The sequence below is a fragment of the Pleurodeles waltl genome, chromosome 9, assembly GCF_031143425.1.
Source record: "Pleurodeles waltl isolate 20211129_DDA chromosome 9, aPleWal1.hap1.20221129, whole genome shotgun sequence".
Classification (NCBI taxonomy): Eukaryota; Metazoa; Chordata; class Amphibia; order Caudata; family Salamandridae; genus Pleurodeles; species Pleurodeles waltl.
Window position 1 is genome coordinate 588,697,867 of NC_090448.1, and position 17,258 is coordinate 588,715,124.

Below are 17,258 nucleotides of genomic sequence, written 5' to 3' on the forward strand. Positions count from 1 at the left end.
TTTCCAACATCCTAGGGATTCTAATGGTACCCCGAGTTTGTGGTTTCCCCTGGAGGAGACCAAGAAATTAGCCAAAATACATTGAAAATCTTGTTTTTTCCAAAAATATTGGAAAATAGGGCTGCCGAAGAAGGCTTGTGGTTTTTTCCCTGAAAATGCCACCAACAAAGGGTTTCTGGTGCTGAAATCACCATCTTCCCACCTTTCAGGAACGGTCAGACTTGAATCAGAAAACCACATTTTTCAACACAAATTTGGCATTTTACTGGGACATACCCCATTTTTACTATTTTTGGCGCTTTCAGCCTCCTTCCAGTTAGTGACAGGAATGGGTGTGAAACCAATGCTGGATCCGGGAAAGGTAAACATTTGCTGAAAACTACACAGAATTCTGAATTCAGCAAAGGGGCATTTGTGTAGATCCTACAAGGTTTTCCTACAGAAAATAATAGCTGAAATAAAAAAATATTGAAAATGAGCTGAAAACAACAGCCATTTTTCTTTATGTTTTACTCTGTAACTTTTTCCTGCGATGTCAGATTTTTGAAAGCAATATACCGTTATGTCTGCTGTACTCTTCTGGTTGTGGGGATATAAAGGGCTTGTAGGTTCATCAAGAACCCTAGGTACCCAGAGCCAATAAATGAGCTGCACCCTGCAGTTGGTTTTCATTCTATACTGGGTATACAGCAATTAATTTGCTGAAATAGGTATCAAGAAAACCTTTGCATTTCCAAAATGGGCTCAAGATAAGGTTTTGAGGAGCAGTGGTTATTTGCACATCTCTGAATTCCAGGGTACCCATACTAGCATGTGAATTGCAGGGCATTTCTCAAATAGACATCTTTTTTACATACTCTCTTATATTTGGAAGGAAAAAATGTAGAGAAAGATAAGGGGAAATAACACCTGTTTTGCTATTCTATGTTCCCCCAAGTCTCCCGATAAAAATGATACCTCACTTGTGTGGGTAGGCCTAGCGCCCACAACAGGAAATGCCCCAAAACACAACGTGGACACATCCCATTTTTTGGACAGAAAACAGAGCTGTTTTTTGCAAAGTGCCTAGCTGTGGATTTTGGCTCTAGCTCAGCCGGCACCTAGGGAAACCTACCAACCCTGTGCATTTTTTAAAACTAGAGACCGAGGGGAATCCAAGATGGGGTGACTTGTGGGGCTCTGACCAGGTTCTGTTACCCAGAATCCTTTGCAAACCTCAAAATGTGGCTAAAAAAGCACGTTTTCCTCTCATATCGGTGACAGAAAGTTCTGGAATCTGAGCTGAGAGGAGCCACAAATTTCCTCCCACCCAGTGTTCCCCCAAGTCTCCCGATAAAAATTATACCTCACTTGTGTGGGTAGGCCTAGCGCCCGCGACAGGAAATGCCCCAAAACACAACGTGGACACATCCCATTTTTTGACAGAAAACAGAGCTGTTTTTTGCAAAATGCCTACCTGTAGATTTTGACCTATAGCACAGCCGGCACCTAGGGAAACCTACCAACCCTGTACATTTTTTAAAACTAGAGACCTAGGGGAATCCAAGATGGGGTGACTTGTGGGGCTCTGACCAGGTTCTGTTACCCAGAATCCTTTGCAAACCTCAAAATGTGGCTAAAAAAACACGTTTTCCTCTCATATCTGTGACAGAAAGTTCTGGAATCTGAGCTGAGAGGAGCCACAAATTTCCTCCCACCCAGTGTTCCCCCAAGTCTCCCGATAAAAATTATACCTCACTTGTGTGGGTAAGCCTAGCGCCCACGACAGGAAATGCCCCAAAACACAACGTGGATACATCCCATTTTTTGACAGAAAACAGAGCTGTTTTTTGCAAAGTGCCTACCTGTAGATTTTGACCTATAGCTCAGCCGGCACATAGGGAAACCTACCAAACATGTGCATTTTTTAAAACTAGAGACCTAGGGGAATCCAAGATGGGGTAACTTGTGGGGCTCTGACCAGGTTCTGTTACCCAGAATCCTTTGCAAACCTCAAAATGTGGCTAACAAAACACGTTTTCCTCACATTTCGGTGACAGAAAGTTTGGGAATCTGAGAGGAGCCACAAATTTCCTTGCACCCAGTGTTCCCCCAAGTCTCCCGATAAAAATGATACCTCACTTGTGTGGGTAGGCCTAGCGCCCGCGACAGGAAATGCCCCAAAACACAACATGGACACATCCCATTTTTTTACAGAAAACAGAGCTGTTTTTTTCACACTGCCTACCTGTAGATTTTGGCCTCTAGCTCAGCCGGCACCTAGGGAAACCTACCAAACCTGTGCATTTTTGAAAACTAGAGACCGAGCGGAATCCAAGATGGGGTGACTTGTGGGGCAATGACCAGGTTCTGTTACCCAGAATCCTTTGCAAACCCCAAAATGTGGCTAAAATAACACGTTTTCCTCACATTTCGGTGACAGAAAGTTCTGGACTCTGAGGAGCCACAATTTTTCTTCCACCCAGCGTTCCCCCAAGTCTCCTGATAAAAATGATACCTCACTTGTGTGGGTAGGCCTAGCGCCCGCGACAGGAAAGGCCCCAAAACACAACGTGGACACATCACATTTATTCATAGAAAACAGTGCCTACCTGTGGATTTTGGCCTCTAGCTCAGCTGGCACCTTGGGAAACCTAGGAAACCTGTGCATTTTTTAAAACTAGAAACCCAGGGGAATCCAAGATGAGGTGACTTGTGGGGCTCTGACCAGGTTCTGTTACCCAGAATCCTTTGCAAACCTAAAAATGTGGCTAAAATAACACATTTTCCTCACATTTCGGTGACAGAAAGTTCTGGAATCTGAGAGGAGCCACAAATTTTCTTCCACCCAGCGTTCCCCCAAGTCTCCCGATAAAAATGATACCTCACTTGTGTGGGTAGGCCTAGTGCCCGTGACAGGAAATGCCCCAAAACACAACGTGGACACATCAAATTTTTTCATAGAAAACAGTGCCTACCTGTGGATTTTGGCCTCTAGCTCAGCCGGCACCTGGGGAAACCTAGCAAACCAGTGCATTTTTGAAAACTAGAAACCCAGGGGAATCCAAGATGAGGTGACTTGTGGGTCTCTGACCAGGTTCTGATACCCAGAATCCTTTGCAAACCTAAAAATGTGGCTAAAATAACATATTTTCCTCACATTTCGGTGACAGAAAGTTCTGGAATCTGAGAGGAGCCACAAATTTCCTTCCACCCAGCGTTCCCCCAAGTCTCCCGATAAAAATGATACCTCACTTGTGTGGGTAGGCCTAGCGCCCGCAAGAGGAAATGCCCCAAAACACAACGTAGACACATCACATTTTTTCATAGAAAACAGTGCCTAACTGTGGATTTTGGCCTCTAGCTCAGCCGGCACCTGGGGAAACGTAGCAAACCAGTGCATGTTTAAAAACTAGAAACACAGGGGAATCCAAGATGGGGTGACTTGTGGGGCTCTGATCAGGTTCTGTTACCCAGAATCCTTTGCAAACATCAAAATGTTGCCAAAAAAACACTTTTTCCTCTCATTTCGGTGACAGAAAGTTCTGGAATCTGAGAGGAGCCACAAATTTCCTTCTACCCAGCATTCCCCCAAGTCTCCTGATAAAAATGGTACCTCACTTGTGTGGGTAGGCCTGGTGCCCGCGACAGGAATAGATCACACAACGGTCAATGTTGGTCCTTACATGAGGCAGCTGTTGACCCTGGGGTGATCCATTCCTGACGCAGGCACTAGGTGTAGGCACTCAAGTGGGGTAGTGTTTTTATCAGGACAGGTGGTAGGAATTTTGTGGATCCCAGCATATTCCTGTAGTTTGTGTGACAGAAATGCGAAAAAATTGAGTTTTAATTCAACATTTCAGCTTTGCAGGGTATTCTGGGTAAGAAAACTTTGGGGAATCCACACAAGTCACACCTCTGTGGACTCCCCTGAATGTCTAGTTTCCAGAAATGTTTGGGTTTAGTTTGTTTCTCTAAATGGCCGCCAAACCCAGGACCAAAAACACAGGTGCCTGCCTTACAAAACCAGTTTGTTTTGCCATAGATAATTTTGATGTCTCCACAAAACGATTTGGGCGGTGGAATTTGGGGCTGAACTAAATTGGGGAGCTCCCAAGAGAGCACTCTCTCTCTCTCTCTGCTTGCCGCCGCATTCACCTGCTCTCTGGGTTGGGCTAACCCACTATTACCCAGTTGCACAAACTGCTTGCGAAGGGACAGCAGGACTGTCCTCATCACCTCCCTCATAATGTACTGGAAGAGGAGTTATCGAATGGGACTCCTCCGACTGAAAAATCACTCCCAGAGTCTGCGCCATTGTCCTATTTCTCAGATGCTGTCTCAGTATCTGATGTCTCAGTCTCTAATCCTATGTCAGAGCTGTCCTCTATAACCCGAGTGCCAGCAGCAGTCATCCATCAAGATGCCATCTCTGCTATTGGCTAAACTGTTGCTCTAAAACACTAGCCTACATAGACAGTCACAAAATCGATGGTGTGTGTGAGATACGTGCAACAGTAGAGGCCACCTTACCTGCGCTTCTTCCCTCAATCAGCACGTTCTTTCAAGACACTCAAAAAACACCTTGTCACATACCATTCGTCACAGTCTTTAGCACCTCCTGCGCCCAGTCCAACAATCATTATTGGTGCTCCCACTCCCTCCTCCTCGGATTCCCTCATTACCACCCAGCAAAAGTGCCCTTCATCTCTCCATAGCCGCCCTCCACCCCTCACATACATTTCATTTGTATTATAGCGCAGGTAAGGGCTGACTTTACTAATGTACTCAGCTATTTACATAAAATACAGATTTACTCTTTGCAGTAGGCATATAAACCTTCTGCACATCTTTATGGCACTAAAACTGCCACTAGACAAGTCTGACCCTTTTGTGGCAGAAACATAGTCACAATACTTACTTGACTTTTTTATTGCTGCCTAAAAGCTACAGTTGAAAAGCGTCAGTTGAAGTATGTGCATTGCTTTGAAGACGCAAGCTGCAACTGCAAGACAACTGGCGGCAAATATATATATATATATATATATATATATATATATATATATATCACTTTGATATGTGGGTCTGGTTTTCCTGGGGGCTGATCGCAGCCCCCAGGGAAACCACACACATGTTGACAAAAGTGATATATATAATATATATATATATATATATATATATATCTATAGATAGATCTATATATATATATATATATATATATATATATATATATATATATATACATATATCTATAGATCTATCTATAGATATATCCATGTACATAGATATATTTATATATAGACATATCCATATACATAGATCTATATATATATATATAGATCTATTTTTTTTAGTTGTTGTATGGCGCAAACGCGCCCCCCCCCCCCCCGGGGGCACCAACCTTTTTAAAAAAAAAAATATGCCCCCGGGGGGGGGGGCGTTTTCTGAGGGGGCCGTACCCCCAAGTGAAATCCCTGGCGTCTAGTGGTGTTTCCTGGCCCCCGATCGGAGCACAGCTGCGATCGGGGGCCAGGAAACTGTTTCAGAAGGCCTCGTAAGAAAGGGGAGACTCTTCCCTTTCTTATGAGGCCTTCCCGAACGTGCACCCGAGGATTTATTAACCCCCTACCTGGTGTCAGCCACTGGTCGTGACCCGCACCAGGGAGGTAGTGCGGGCGTCGCCCAGTGGCCGACGCCCGCAGTGAAGGGGTTAACAGCCCTTATCACACAATCCCTTTCGGAGGAACACAGAGCATGTGAAGGCCACCGAGCCCAACTTTCTGCACTTGACTCTCACTGGTAGCTGTGGTCGAGCAGTCAAGGCTGCCTGGGAGCGGTGGTTGGGGGGTGCATATACAAGTTAGTAAAAACGACTCATAATTCAGAATGCAAATGATAGGAACAATAAGTCAATGTCCAGCCAAATACTTTCTTTCATGAGAAAAAATAGTATTTTATTTCTAACTCTGCACATGCAAAGAGGTGTTACAATCATATGCAACAACACAGTCACCCTTGAGTTCGGACTCTAGTGATCATCAGTCAACTCCCTGCCCCATTCTCCTAAATGTAACATGTTGAGGGTTATTTCCCATTCACTGGTGGGCACATCAGGGATTGTAAAGTATTAGGCCATACTCAAGAGTTCCCTTTTGACTTTTTAGGATTTCAGTCAAACATGTTTATGGTGCTCCAGCACCCTTGGCAGTGAATCCCCTGGGGTCCACAAAGGCCCTAGTTAAAGTCTTAGTGTACGTCAAGGTCCAGCTCTCCCTTCCTGTTAGGAAATACCCATTTTGTGGTGGGGTAGTCTACTCCTTGAGGTAACTTAACCTTCTTGTAGACAAATTGGTAGAAGGAAATTGAGTGTGTCTACTTGTTAGGTTGCAAGAAAACTCAAAGTCGTTGTTGTCTTGTTTTGATTTTAGGTTTCTATTCCTCTATTTTTAGATTTTTTGCTGTGATAATCAGTACTATTACATGCATTTTCATTGTGTAGTTTTACACAGAAGTTCCATTTGGATATTTCTTATACATTGTTGGTATACTGTAGGCAGCCAACACATGTTTTGCCTCCTCTGGCTATGTAGCCAGGGGCTTTTTCAAGGCTCATTAAATAGGTACACAGAACAGATCTCCAAGCAGGTATTTAATCACCCATAGAGACCTTTTTAAGACCTATAAGGACATGTATGATTTGTATTATTTGAGTGCCAAGAAAAAGCATTTACAAGAGCTAAGGCTTATTTAATCTTTAATCAGCCTTGATAAAGACCCAGGCAGAGGGAACGTTACTGGGCTTTAATCACCCAGCTGCTAATTATAGCAAAAATAATTACACTGAGATTATGACAGCAAACAACAGCCCTCAGTAGAAACATGTAAAACGTTTGAGACACAAAAGCAAGACATTTCAACAATATATGGGTAGAGAGAGCAGAGAGGTCACCTATCCTCGTGGTAATGGGCCCTGAACGTTTTTAAATGAGTACCCCAACACTCCAGTAGTATTAATACTTTAGTAGCAAGATGTTTTCCTGTTTGTTGATGAACTGCTGAGAGGGGCTCAAGGGAGGGAAGGGATATTAATAGCACAATAAATGGAGTGACGTAAGAAGTTTTAAGAATAAAATAAAACTCAGAAAATAGTGTTTTAAAAAAAGAAAACCATGTGCAGGGATATGTGTTTTTTTTAAAGTAAGGGACGAAGTTTCAGAGGAGGTGGGTTTGTTGTGTGACTCCTCCAAAATATATGCATTTTAAGTTTGGTATTCAGGGCTGGGGTCCGAGTCAGGTCTTCGATGTCTGTGTCGGTTTTTCTCACCATCCTGATTTCAGAAGATGTATTAATTTGTTCATTTTTTGGCACTGGTACTTTAATATATTGTGACTGGTTTACCAAAACATTAGCAAATCTGCATCCATAGACGAAATCCTTGAATGGATGCAAATGTACTTCTCTTTAAAACTGGAAGTAGTAGGCATGGAAAGCTGAGCCACGCACCCAATCGTTGACAGGATAAATGCTTGCAAATAGTCTAACTACTGGCAACGCCTCAAGGTAGCATTCCACGTCTTTGTTTTTCATCCACTGCTGCACTCAACACAGAGGGCCCTATTTTGGGTTTGCCAGATGGAGTAAAAGCAGAAATAATCATTATAAATTGTCAGGAACAGCCGTCAGTCAGTGAGATGCACACCCGTCACATCCAACTGACTAAGCTATGAGTGTATGCCAGTTACACCTATAGGTCCTTTTTCAGTCAAACTCCTCTCTACTCAAAAAGATTATCTTACTCTTGCTCTATTAAAAATCTTCAATACCTCCCTTTTGCAGTATTATTCCTAGTAGCTTCAGAACCGAGATAGTGATTCCTCTTTTGAAAAAAAACCTGAACTTGACCTTCACCACCCCTAAATTTTAATCCAAACACCCTCTTGCCTGCAACTACCAAAATACCATAAAGAGGGGTCAGAGACCATGGAAAGAGCCCACAGGTGCCCTTCCCTGGCCCCAGGGACACCCCCACCCACAAAAGAGGGACACTACAGGATGGGGGACCCATACCAGGTAAGCCCCATTAAGTAACTTTTTTTTTCCCACACGGGGGCCCTGACTTGGGGCCCCCTGCATGGCACTGGCCCCAATGGCCATGCCCAAGGGACATTTGTCCCCTGGGCATGGCCATTGGTGTGATGGATGTCCCTGGGGGTTGTGCGGCAGGGAATGGCGTTACACTGCTTAGAGGCATTTGTTTGCCTCTAAACAGTGTAGCGCCATAATTTGTCGCACACGCTCCGGTTTTCCCTACGCCTCCCCACCCAGTTAGCATCCTTTACAATGATGCTAACAGGGCATTAGCGCCAGCTAGTGCCAGTCCATAATTATGGCGCCCGGCCAGCGTCCAGGAATGGTGCTCTACTTTTACACGCAAAACTGGGGTAACGCAGTTTGCATGTAAAAGTATAAATATGGCCCATAATCTTTGGCAATTCACTCTCTAGCATACTGATTTCAGAGCCTGACCAACCCCTGCCAAAGGTTTGAAGAATATGGGAGTTAATAATCAACATCACACTTCAAATTAGACAATCAAATTTCTTATGTTATATTCTCATGCATATCCCATCTGTTACACCTCAGAGAGTATACTATTATAATAGCCTTTACTTTTGCATAAAGAATCTGTCCTTCACCAGGCTTCAAATCTTTCAGAATGAGGCAGCCAGGCTAATTTTTGGTGCCTTTCACTTCCGCCACGCTAAGCCCATCTCGCTACCCCTTTATAACCAAAGTACTTTCAAAATAATTTGTATAATCCACCACTCTCTTCATTGCAAGTAATCCTTATTTATTTCTGAAGGTCTTAATAAAGATAGACAGACTAGAAGTTACTTATTTCCTGAGAATTCGCCCTGGAGGCAGGGTCTTTTGCCCAAGCACCATTTACTTGGAACACATTACAAAACAAACATCAAACAAGGGCAACCTCTCTAAGCAGGCCAATCAAAACTTGGTTATTCCAATGATTGTTTTCCTGTTTTCTTCTCAAGTGAGCTACAAGAGACCTTCGTGTGTTGTGTGCTTTATAAGTCCAAAGACAAAATATAAAATTGAACTTCAAAGTAATGCTCTACATGTTCATTGTAAAATTACACCCAACTACACATATTATTATAAGGTAGCTGCGAGCTTGGTGTCACCAGTAAACAAGGCCACAGGCTATCTCGAAATGGTTAGTAAGTCATTTTAATCTTTTGCAGGTTTAAGAGCAAGCCATTTGACGGAGGTCATTTTAATGCACTATGTGTGCCGTTCAGTGTAATTTTTAAAAACATTTTCCGGTTTTGAATAATGCTGCATTGAGCCATAAGTGGTTAGTTAAGCCACCCTGAAGTTAGCCACAGACTTGATAGGCAAGGCATTTTAACTGAGAGCCCTACTACCACCCATGATATGGTTGTTTCTTTCATCACTCATTGGAAAAAAAGGGTTTTGAGGAAGAATTCTCTGGTTTTGTGGCCTTCTAATAGTACCTTCAGTATAAAGAATGAGTGGGTTTTAAAAATACATTATCTCTAAGGAGCACTGAATAGGATCTAGTAACAATACTACAGACACCTGTCTTCCAGGTCACTAAGTTGAAAACTTCAAACTAGATTTTTCGAAACAATATTTAAACCAAAAATGGATTACAACTTCTGCACAATGGGGTACGACTGTAATAAATGTCCTTTGATAACAACAGCTGTCAAATAAAAATAAAATAGATATTATATTTTCCATAAACATCTCTTCCTAGCAAAAATGGGCTGCAATTCTCTTCGACGTAGACAAAAAGAGTAAAATATGTATTTCGAGCTAGGTTACAAAGATACCTCTAATATGCTTTCCAAAACTCAGTACCAAAGTATGAGCCATTTGCTTCCACACTGACACCTGGTGGGCTCCGAGCTGCCTGCTGTAATAATAGCTTGCTTCACTTAAAACCAAAATAGGAAGATCATAGATCTGTGACCTCAGGAACCTTTGCACAACAATTAGCAATGAGGGCTTTAATGCCAATAGCATGCCAAAAGAGGCAATGTCTTAGTGGAGCCAGAAAGCAGGCTACTCTAACAGTTCAGAAATAAAAGAACCATAATCTGTTTAGATACCCAAGGGCCATCATCTGATGCAAAACTTGCAGCTTTTTCAAAAGTCTCACAAATATTTGAAGAATAGTCGAATTTAGCCAATTGTCCCAGAGACAGCAAATAGTTGCTTTGTATGACCAGTCATCAAAGGTCTAAAATAGGAAGGCCCTGGTAATGTGATTGTAAGCACAAAATATTGCAATTTGGTGAACGTGCTTACAGGACATATTAGACTGCTAAAAGATAAGTGGACAAAAAATAAACGTATCTGATGTGTTACCAGATTAGAATAATATCCTCATTCACCATAAATCTCGCAGGGTCTGGTATATAACCTTTAGAAACCTTGATGTCTACATCAAAGGCTGTGTATTTTAGTGATGCTATAGTGGTTCTGAAATTATTTCTATTACTTGAAAATTTCTAGCTACTGGTATGGGTTTATCCCCCCCATCATTAACTATACAATCAGATCTGGCAAGCCTTTCTCCGGTATAGAATCTCAAAGGAATTTGAGTCCTTTCTCCTAGTTCCAAAGGCACACTAGAAGTAGTTTGGTGTGATAAATTCTGCACCTTACATAAGGATTGGTCAGAAGATAGTTAGGATACTCCTCCAGAGAAATCAATAAATGTTGGCACTATGAGCGTTAAAATGGTTAGTTCTTTTTTTAACGGACATGACCTTTCATGTGGTCTGAAGCCTTTTGTGTCACAACGCCCAGCAATGCCTCAATACTTATCCTCTTCTGAAGAAGTGCCTAAGAGAAAGATTCCAGAATCAAGGCAGGTGTACGCTGAATAGCAAGTATACCAACTGATGTAAAGATAAAAGTGTATTCCTTTCTAAATCAACGGGCAGATTTTGATAGGTATGAAGAACCATGGATTATGCCGTAGGTCTAATGCAGCTCATTTTTAATTTGTACCAAAATGCCCCTGGAGAGGCTCTAATATGAGTTTTCCAAAGAAGACATCAGGTATATGTTTGATTTTACGCCACCAGTCATTTGTGAGGAAGTGAGAATTTGCCGAACAGTAACCAGAAATGTTTTATGTTAGAGGGCATAAGACCCTTTTCTCAGTACAACACAATAAATCTAGCACAGTTCCTCCGATTAATCACTGTTTCCGGAACCCATTCAATGCCACTAATTTCTACAATCTTCTCAACTTCATGCAAGAGGGTAAAGAAGACAAAACGTTGATTTGTAAAGAAGGATTAGTTACATGAAAGAGGATGTGTAAGCCAGCTCACAATTCTTAGCAGCAACTCAAGATCCTCGGCGATCAGTCTCTAAGCAAAAGGTAACTCATGGATTTTTTTCCCAATAGAGTAAAATCTAAAATTATAACACTTATTCTGATGATAATGTTACCGTGAAATTCAAATCAATTTTACATGGAGTGACTTTATTCTGTGTAGCTACAATGGACCAATAATATTTCAAATTAGATTCACAAGTTGTTCTGAATAAGTAATACACAGCTCATGAATGAAAACAGTTGGTCTTAACATTAGTTGAATATATTCTCTGAATGATAAATGGACGCATTCTTCATGATTATGCATGTAACTATGTTCATATTTTGCATTGCGTGATTTAGCTATTTTGATGCATTTCGGGAGGCACTTGCTCCTTTCAACAGGAGGATATTGAAAAAAAACAAGCTAATTTGCAAATAAATTGACCAGAGTACCTGAGTCCCATGCAGAGATAAATAAGGTTCTGATTACGAGTTTGGTGGTCCGTGGACCACCATGGGCGGTGGTGGTGGCAGCCCGACCACCATCGGCTTGGTGGTCGGACCACCGTACTAGGATGCATTTGGTCCCATAGAGTAAAGACCACTGAGGTCCTGGCGGCACTGCCAGGCACAGCAGACTGCTGTGGTGATGAGAGAGGCTGTCGGGCCGGCAAACCATAATATGCTCCAGAGCTCACATCTGGCATTTAGTAAAGTATGCCCCTAAGCAAATCACCAGCCCTTGCATGGGCCAATGATTGTTGTTGCCTTTGAGAAATGTTTATTTGAGCCAATCCTTGTTGTGTAAGAATCTAGGGCACATGTCAACTTATTGCCTGAGCTTGTGGCTTTCTCATGGCTCAGACTGGGACCCTCATTATGACTTCAGTGGACGGAATGGCACATCCTCTGAAGCCATGCAGTGACCAGACCGCGAGGTCTATTAAGAGTTTCCCGCTGGGTCACGGGTGGAAACAGAGTTTCCACCCACCGCACCAGCCCAGCAGGAAAAAACGCACAACTTTGCCGCCAGTAATGTAGCGGTGTGTTGGGGACAGCAGCTCCCATTGCGCTTTTCACAGTCTGCTAAGCAGACAGTGAAAAGCGTGACGGGGCTGGACATGGGGACTCCTGCACAGCCCATGCCAAGTGCATGGGCTGTGCAGGGGCCCCCATGGGTCCCCAGTGCCCCCTCTCCACCAGCTTTTACATGGCGATGCAACTGCCTTACTAAAGCCGGCGGAGAGGGGACTCGTAATCTCCAGTGGAGGGGAAGTGACAGTGCCGGTGGTCCGAGGGCCACCACAGCCCCAGGGGTCTTATGACTGCCAGGGTCGAACTGAGGGGCTGGGTGTGGCCAGGTACAGCAGCCTCATGACTCAGACTGTAGGGCATATTTAAGAGCCTTTAGCGGCACAGGAGCACCACTTTTTGTGATGCCCCAGTGGCGCTAACCACTGCTCCATATTTACAAGGAGGTGTTCAGGAGGCTGGCCTGGTTTGTAGTGGGTCCCAAAGGTACTTACACCTTATACCAGGTCCAGTTATCCTTTATTAGTGAAATGTAGTCAGTGTCTAGAAGCCAGGCTGCCTAGAGGTAGCTGTAGGCAGAGCAGCCAAGGCTGAACCAGGAGACATGCAAAACTCTTGCAATACCACTGTAGTCACACAGTACTTACACACATGAAAGACAATACTCAGTGTTACCAAAAATAAAGGTACTTTGGCCCATATTTATACTTTTTGATGCAAAACTGCGGCAACGCAGTTTTGCGTAAAAAAAATTAGCGCCGGCTAACGCCATTCTGAAGCGCCATGCGGGCGCCGTATTTATTGAATGACGTTAGCCGGCGTTAGCCGCCGGCGCTGTCTGGTGTGCATTAAAAAAAACGACGTACACCAGGCAGCGCCGGCGTAGGGGGAAAATGGCGTATGGGCATCCAGAAATGGTGCAAGTCAGGCTGAGGCAAAAAAATCGCCTCAACCCGATTTGCGCCATTTTTTACGACGCCCATCCCCCATTGAAATGACTCCTGTCTTAGCAAAGACAGGAGTCATGCCCCCTTGCCCAATGGCCATGCCCAGAGGACTTCTGTCCCCTGGGCATGGTCATTGGGCATAGTGGCATGTAGGGGGGCACAAATCAGGCCCCCCTATGCCACAAAAAAAATATAAAAAAATACCTACCTGGACTTACCTTAATGTCCCTGGGGTGGGTCCCTCCATCCTTGGGTGTCCTCCTTGGGTGGGCAAGGGTGGCAGGGGGTGTCCCTGGGGGCAGGGGAGGGCACCTCTGGGCTCATTCTGAGCCCACAGGTCCCTTAACGCCTGCCCTGACCCAGGCGCTAAAATCCGGCGCAAATGCGGGTTTTTTAGACCCGCCCACTCCCGGGCGTCATTTTTGCCCGGGAGTATAAATCCGACGCAATAGCATCGGAGTCATTTTTTAAGACGGGAACGCCTACCTTGCATATCATTAACGCAAGGAAGGTGTTCACGCAAAAAAATGACGCTAACTCCATGAACTTTGGCGCTAGACGCGTCTAACGCCAAAGTATAAATAGGGAGTTAGTTTTGCGTCGAATTTGCGTCGAAAAAAAGACGCAAATTCGCCGCAAACGGAGTATGAATATGCCCCTTTATGTTAGTGACACAAGGCCAAAAATACTTTGGAGACTATACGCCCTTAAGAGGTAAGTAAATAACACAATATATACACTAGTACCCAGAAACAGGTAAGTACACAGTCAGAAAATAGTGCAAACAGTGAAAATCACAATTGCTTGCAATTGGCCTAGGGGGAACACAAACCATATACTAAAATAGTGGAATGCGAAAGTCGGTTTCCCACCTAGGCAAGCGTAGTGTGTAGAGGGGCACTGAGAGTGTAAGAAACCACAAAAGGTAAGTAAAATACCCCAACCCAGAGCCCAGGAAATCAGGAGTAAAACACTGCAAGTTTCCTAACGTACGCTAAAAGTGATAAAATATGATGCGAGAACCAGAAGACACAGCAAGACACCAACGATGGATTCCTAGACCTGAAGACCTGTGGAAGAAGGGGACCAAGTCCAAGAAGCACTGAAGAGTCCATGAAGAACAGGAGTCCCTGCTAACCTGGATGAAGCTGCAAATGTGGAACCACTGGTGAGAAGACAAATTCATTGCACCAAAGAAGACAGATGTGGGTTCCTGTTTGGTGCAGAAGATGTCCCATGCTGGATGGATAAATGCAGACTGGTTTGAGTCGCTGGATTCTGCCAACAAGCCTTGGTAAATGCAAAGCTCACAGTCAGAAGAAAATGGTGGTGCCCGGGACCAGGAGGGACCTGGTGGCCTCCACCTAGGAGGGGTAGACAGAGGGGGGCTCTCAGAAACTCAGAGAGCCCTGTGCATTGCAGGGTGGAGTGCTAGGGGCCTAACTGTGCTTTGCATTAAAAATGTCTTGCAAGGTCGCACACAAGCCTTAGTAACTGCAAGTCACACAGTACATGGGGGTACTGTCTTGCATGGGGAGGCACGCTTTTACCTCCACCAAAGTTGGACAGCAGGACAGTGGGACTGCCAGAGTCACTTTAGTCCATCACCCATGTTGCTGGATCCACGCCTGTCGTCTAGAGAGGGGGTCCAAGCCACCGGTTGTCACTGCAGAGAGGTGCCTGCTAAAGCAGGGAAGTGACTCCGACACTCCACAGGAGATTCCTTTGGTTCTTCTGGTGCAGGCTGAATACAGGCAGTCCTCAGAGGATGCACAATGTGGAAACTGTTGCAGTTGCTGGCAGGAGCTGAAGTTACAAGGTTGTAGAAGTCATCTTAGCAGTTTGTAGAGATCCTGGAGCAGTCACCGATTGATCCGTCATTAGAAGATGAAGTAAAGGATGCAGAGGATTTCTGCTGGAGTCTTGCAATCTGAATCTGAAGAAAAACCAAGAGGAGAGACCCTAAATAGCCATGAGAGGGGAATTGGTCCCCTCACCAGGGAAGCATCTATCAGTAGGGGTCTCTGACATTACCTGCTGGCAGTGGCCACTCAGATGCTCCCAGAGTTCCCTGGCCATCCTGAAAACAAGATAGCAACACCCAGGGACACTCTGGAGGAGCTCTGGGCACCACCCCTGGGGTGGAGATGGACAGGGAAGTGGTCACTCCCCTTTCCTTTGTCCAGTTTCATGCCAGAGCAGGGACTGGGGTCCCTGAACTGGTGTAGACTGGATTGTGCAAGGATGGGTCCATCTGTGCCCCTCAAAGCATTTCCAGAGTCTCTGGGAGGATACCCTCCCATGCCTGTAACACCTATTTCCAAAGGGAGGGGATATAACACCCCTCTCCTAAAGGAAATGCATTGTTTTGCCTTCCTGAAAATGAGCTGCTCAAGCCTCAGGAGGTTAAAATCATGTCTGTGAGGTGATAGCAGCTGGGACTGCAGTGAAAGCCTCAGAAGACTGGTACGGCAGTAATAGGGGGCCATGGTGGAGCCCCCAGTGTGCATGGGATTGTGCAACAAATACTGGAATCAGTATTGGGGTACAATTCCCAGTCTTGAGACACCTTACATGGCCTTATTCGGAGTTGCCATTGTGAAGCTGCATATATGTGTTGACCTATATGTAGTGCACACTTATAATGGCGTCCCCACACTCACAAGGTCCGGGAAAATGGGCCTGGACAACGTGGGGACACACACAGGTACTATGCACCCAGCGCTCAGGGTCTGGACGTTAGACATAGGTGACTTATAAGTGACCTGGTGCAGTGAAAATGGCTGTGAAATAGTGCTTTCATCATTTCACTGAGGCTGCAAAGAAGTGTCTGTATGAGCTCCTTATGGGTGGCAAAAGAAATGCTTCAGCCCATAAGGATCTCCTGGAACCCCAATGCCATGGGTACCTAGATACCATATACTACAGACTTATAGGGGGTCCAGTGTCCCAATTTGGAGTGAAATACTGGGTTACCAGTATGTAAGTACACATTTGGAATCAAAGACAGCATAAACACTAGAGTTCTGGTTAGCAGGACTCCAGTGACACAGTTAAGCATACTGACAAAAACAGTGAACCAGACTGACAAGTAGGCCACAACCTATGAGCACTGGGGTCCTGACTAGCAGGATCCCAGTGACACAGTAAAAACACACTGACAAACACTGACAGACAGGCCAAAAATGGGGGTAACCATGCTAGAAAGATGCTACTTTCTCACAAGGTGTAACGCCACTTTTTGTGGTGTTATGTCTCCTTGTAAATATGAGCCCCTCCAATGCAGTTTTCTACGTCAGAGGGGTGTGCAATGGGTGTTGCAGTGGGCGTTCCACCGCAACACTCATCGCTTTTGATGCTGCCCCAGATTTACAAGAAAAATGACCCTGGGGTGGCGTTAGCATGGCAAAATGAGGAGGAATGCTTGTATTCCTCCTCGTTTTTTGCATTTTCTGCAGCACACAAAGAAGAAGCAACATGCCCTTCCTGCACATTAACAATCATAGAAATGACACGTTGGTACTTCAATGTGTGCTGCATTTTGCAACACAGATAGAAGTGCCAAATCGTCTTCATAGATTGTTTATGCAGGAAGGGACACCACATAAACAATCTATTCCCTCAGTGCAAACCCCCTTACACTATGGCAGCTTAATGCAGCATCAGCGCAGGGGGAAACGCAGGGGTGTGCCATATTCCTGTATATACAGCGCATCCCTCATTTCAAAAGTGGTGCAGTGCTATTTTTGGCGCATTACCTCTCTGCACCACTTTAGCATAAATCTGGGCTCTGGTGTGACCAGGTGACTCCGACTGGTTGTGGCCAGGTGCAGCAGGTATTTAAAGCCACACCAGTCTTGAGGTGATTGCTTGCTGTCAATGGTCTTCAGATGAAGAGTGTGATTCTCTGCTCCTC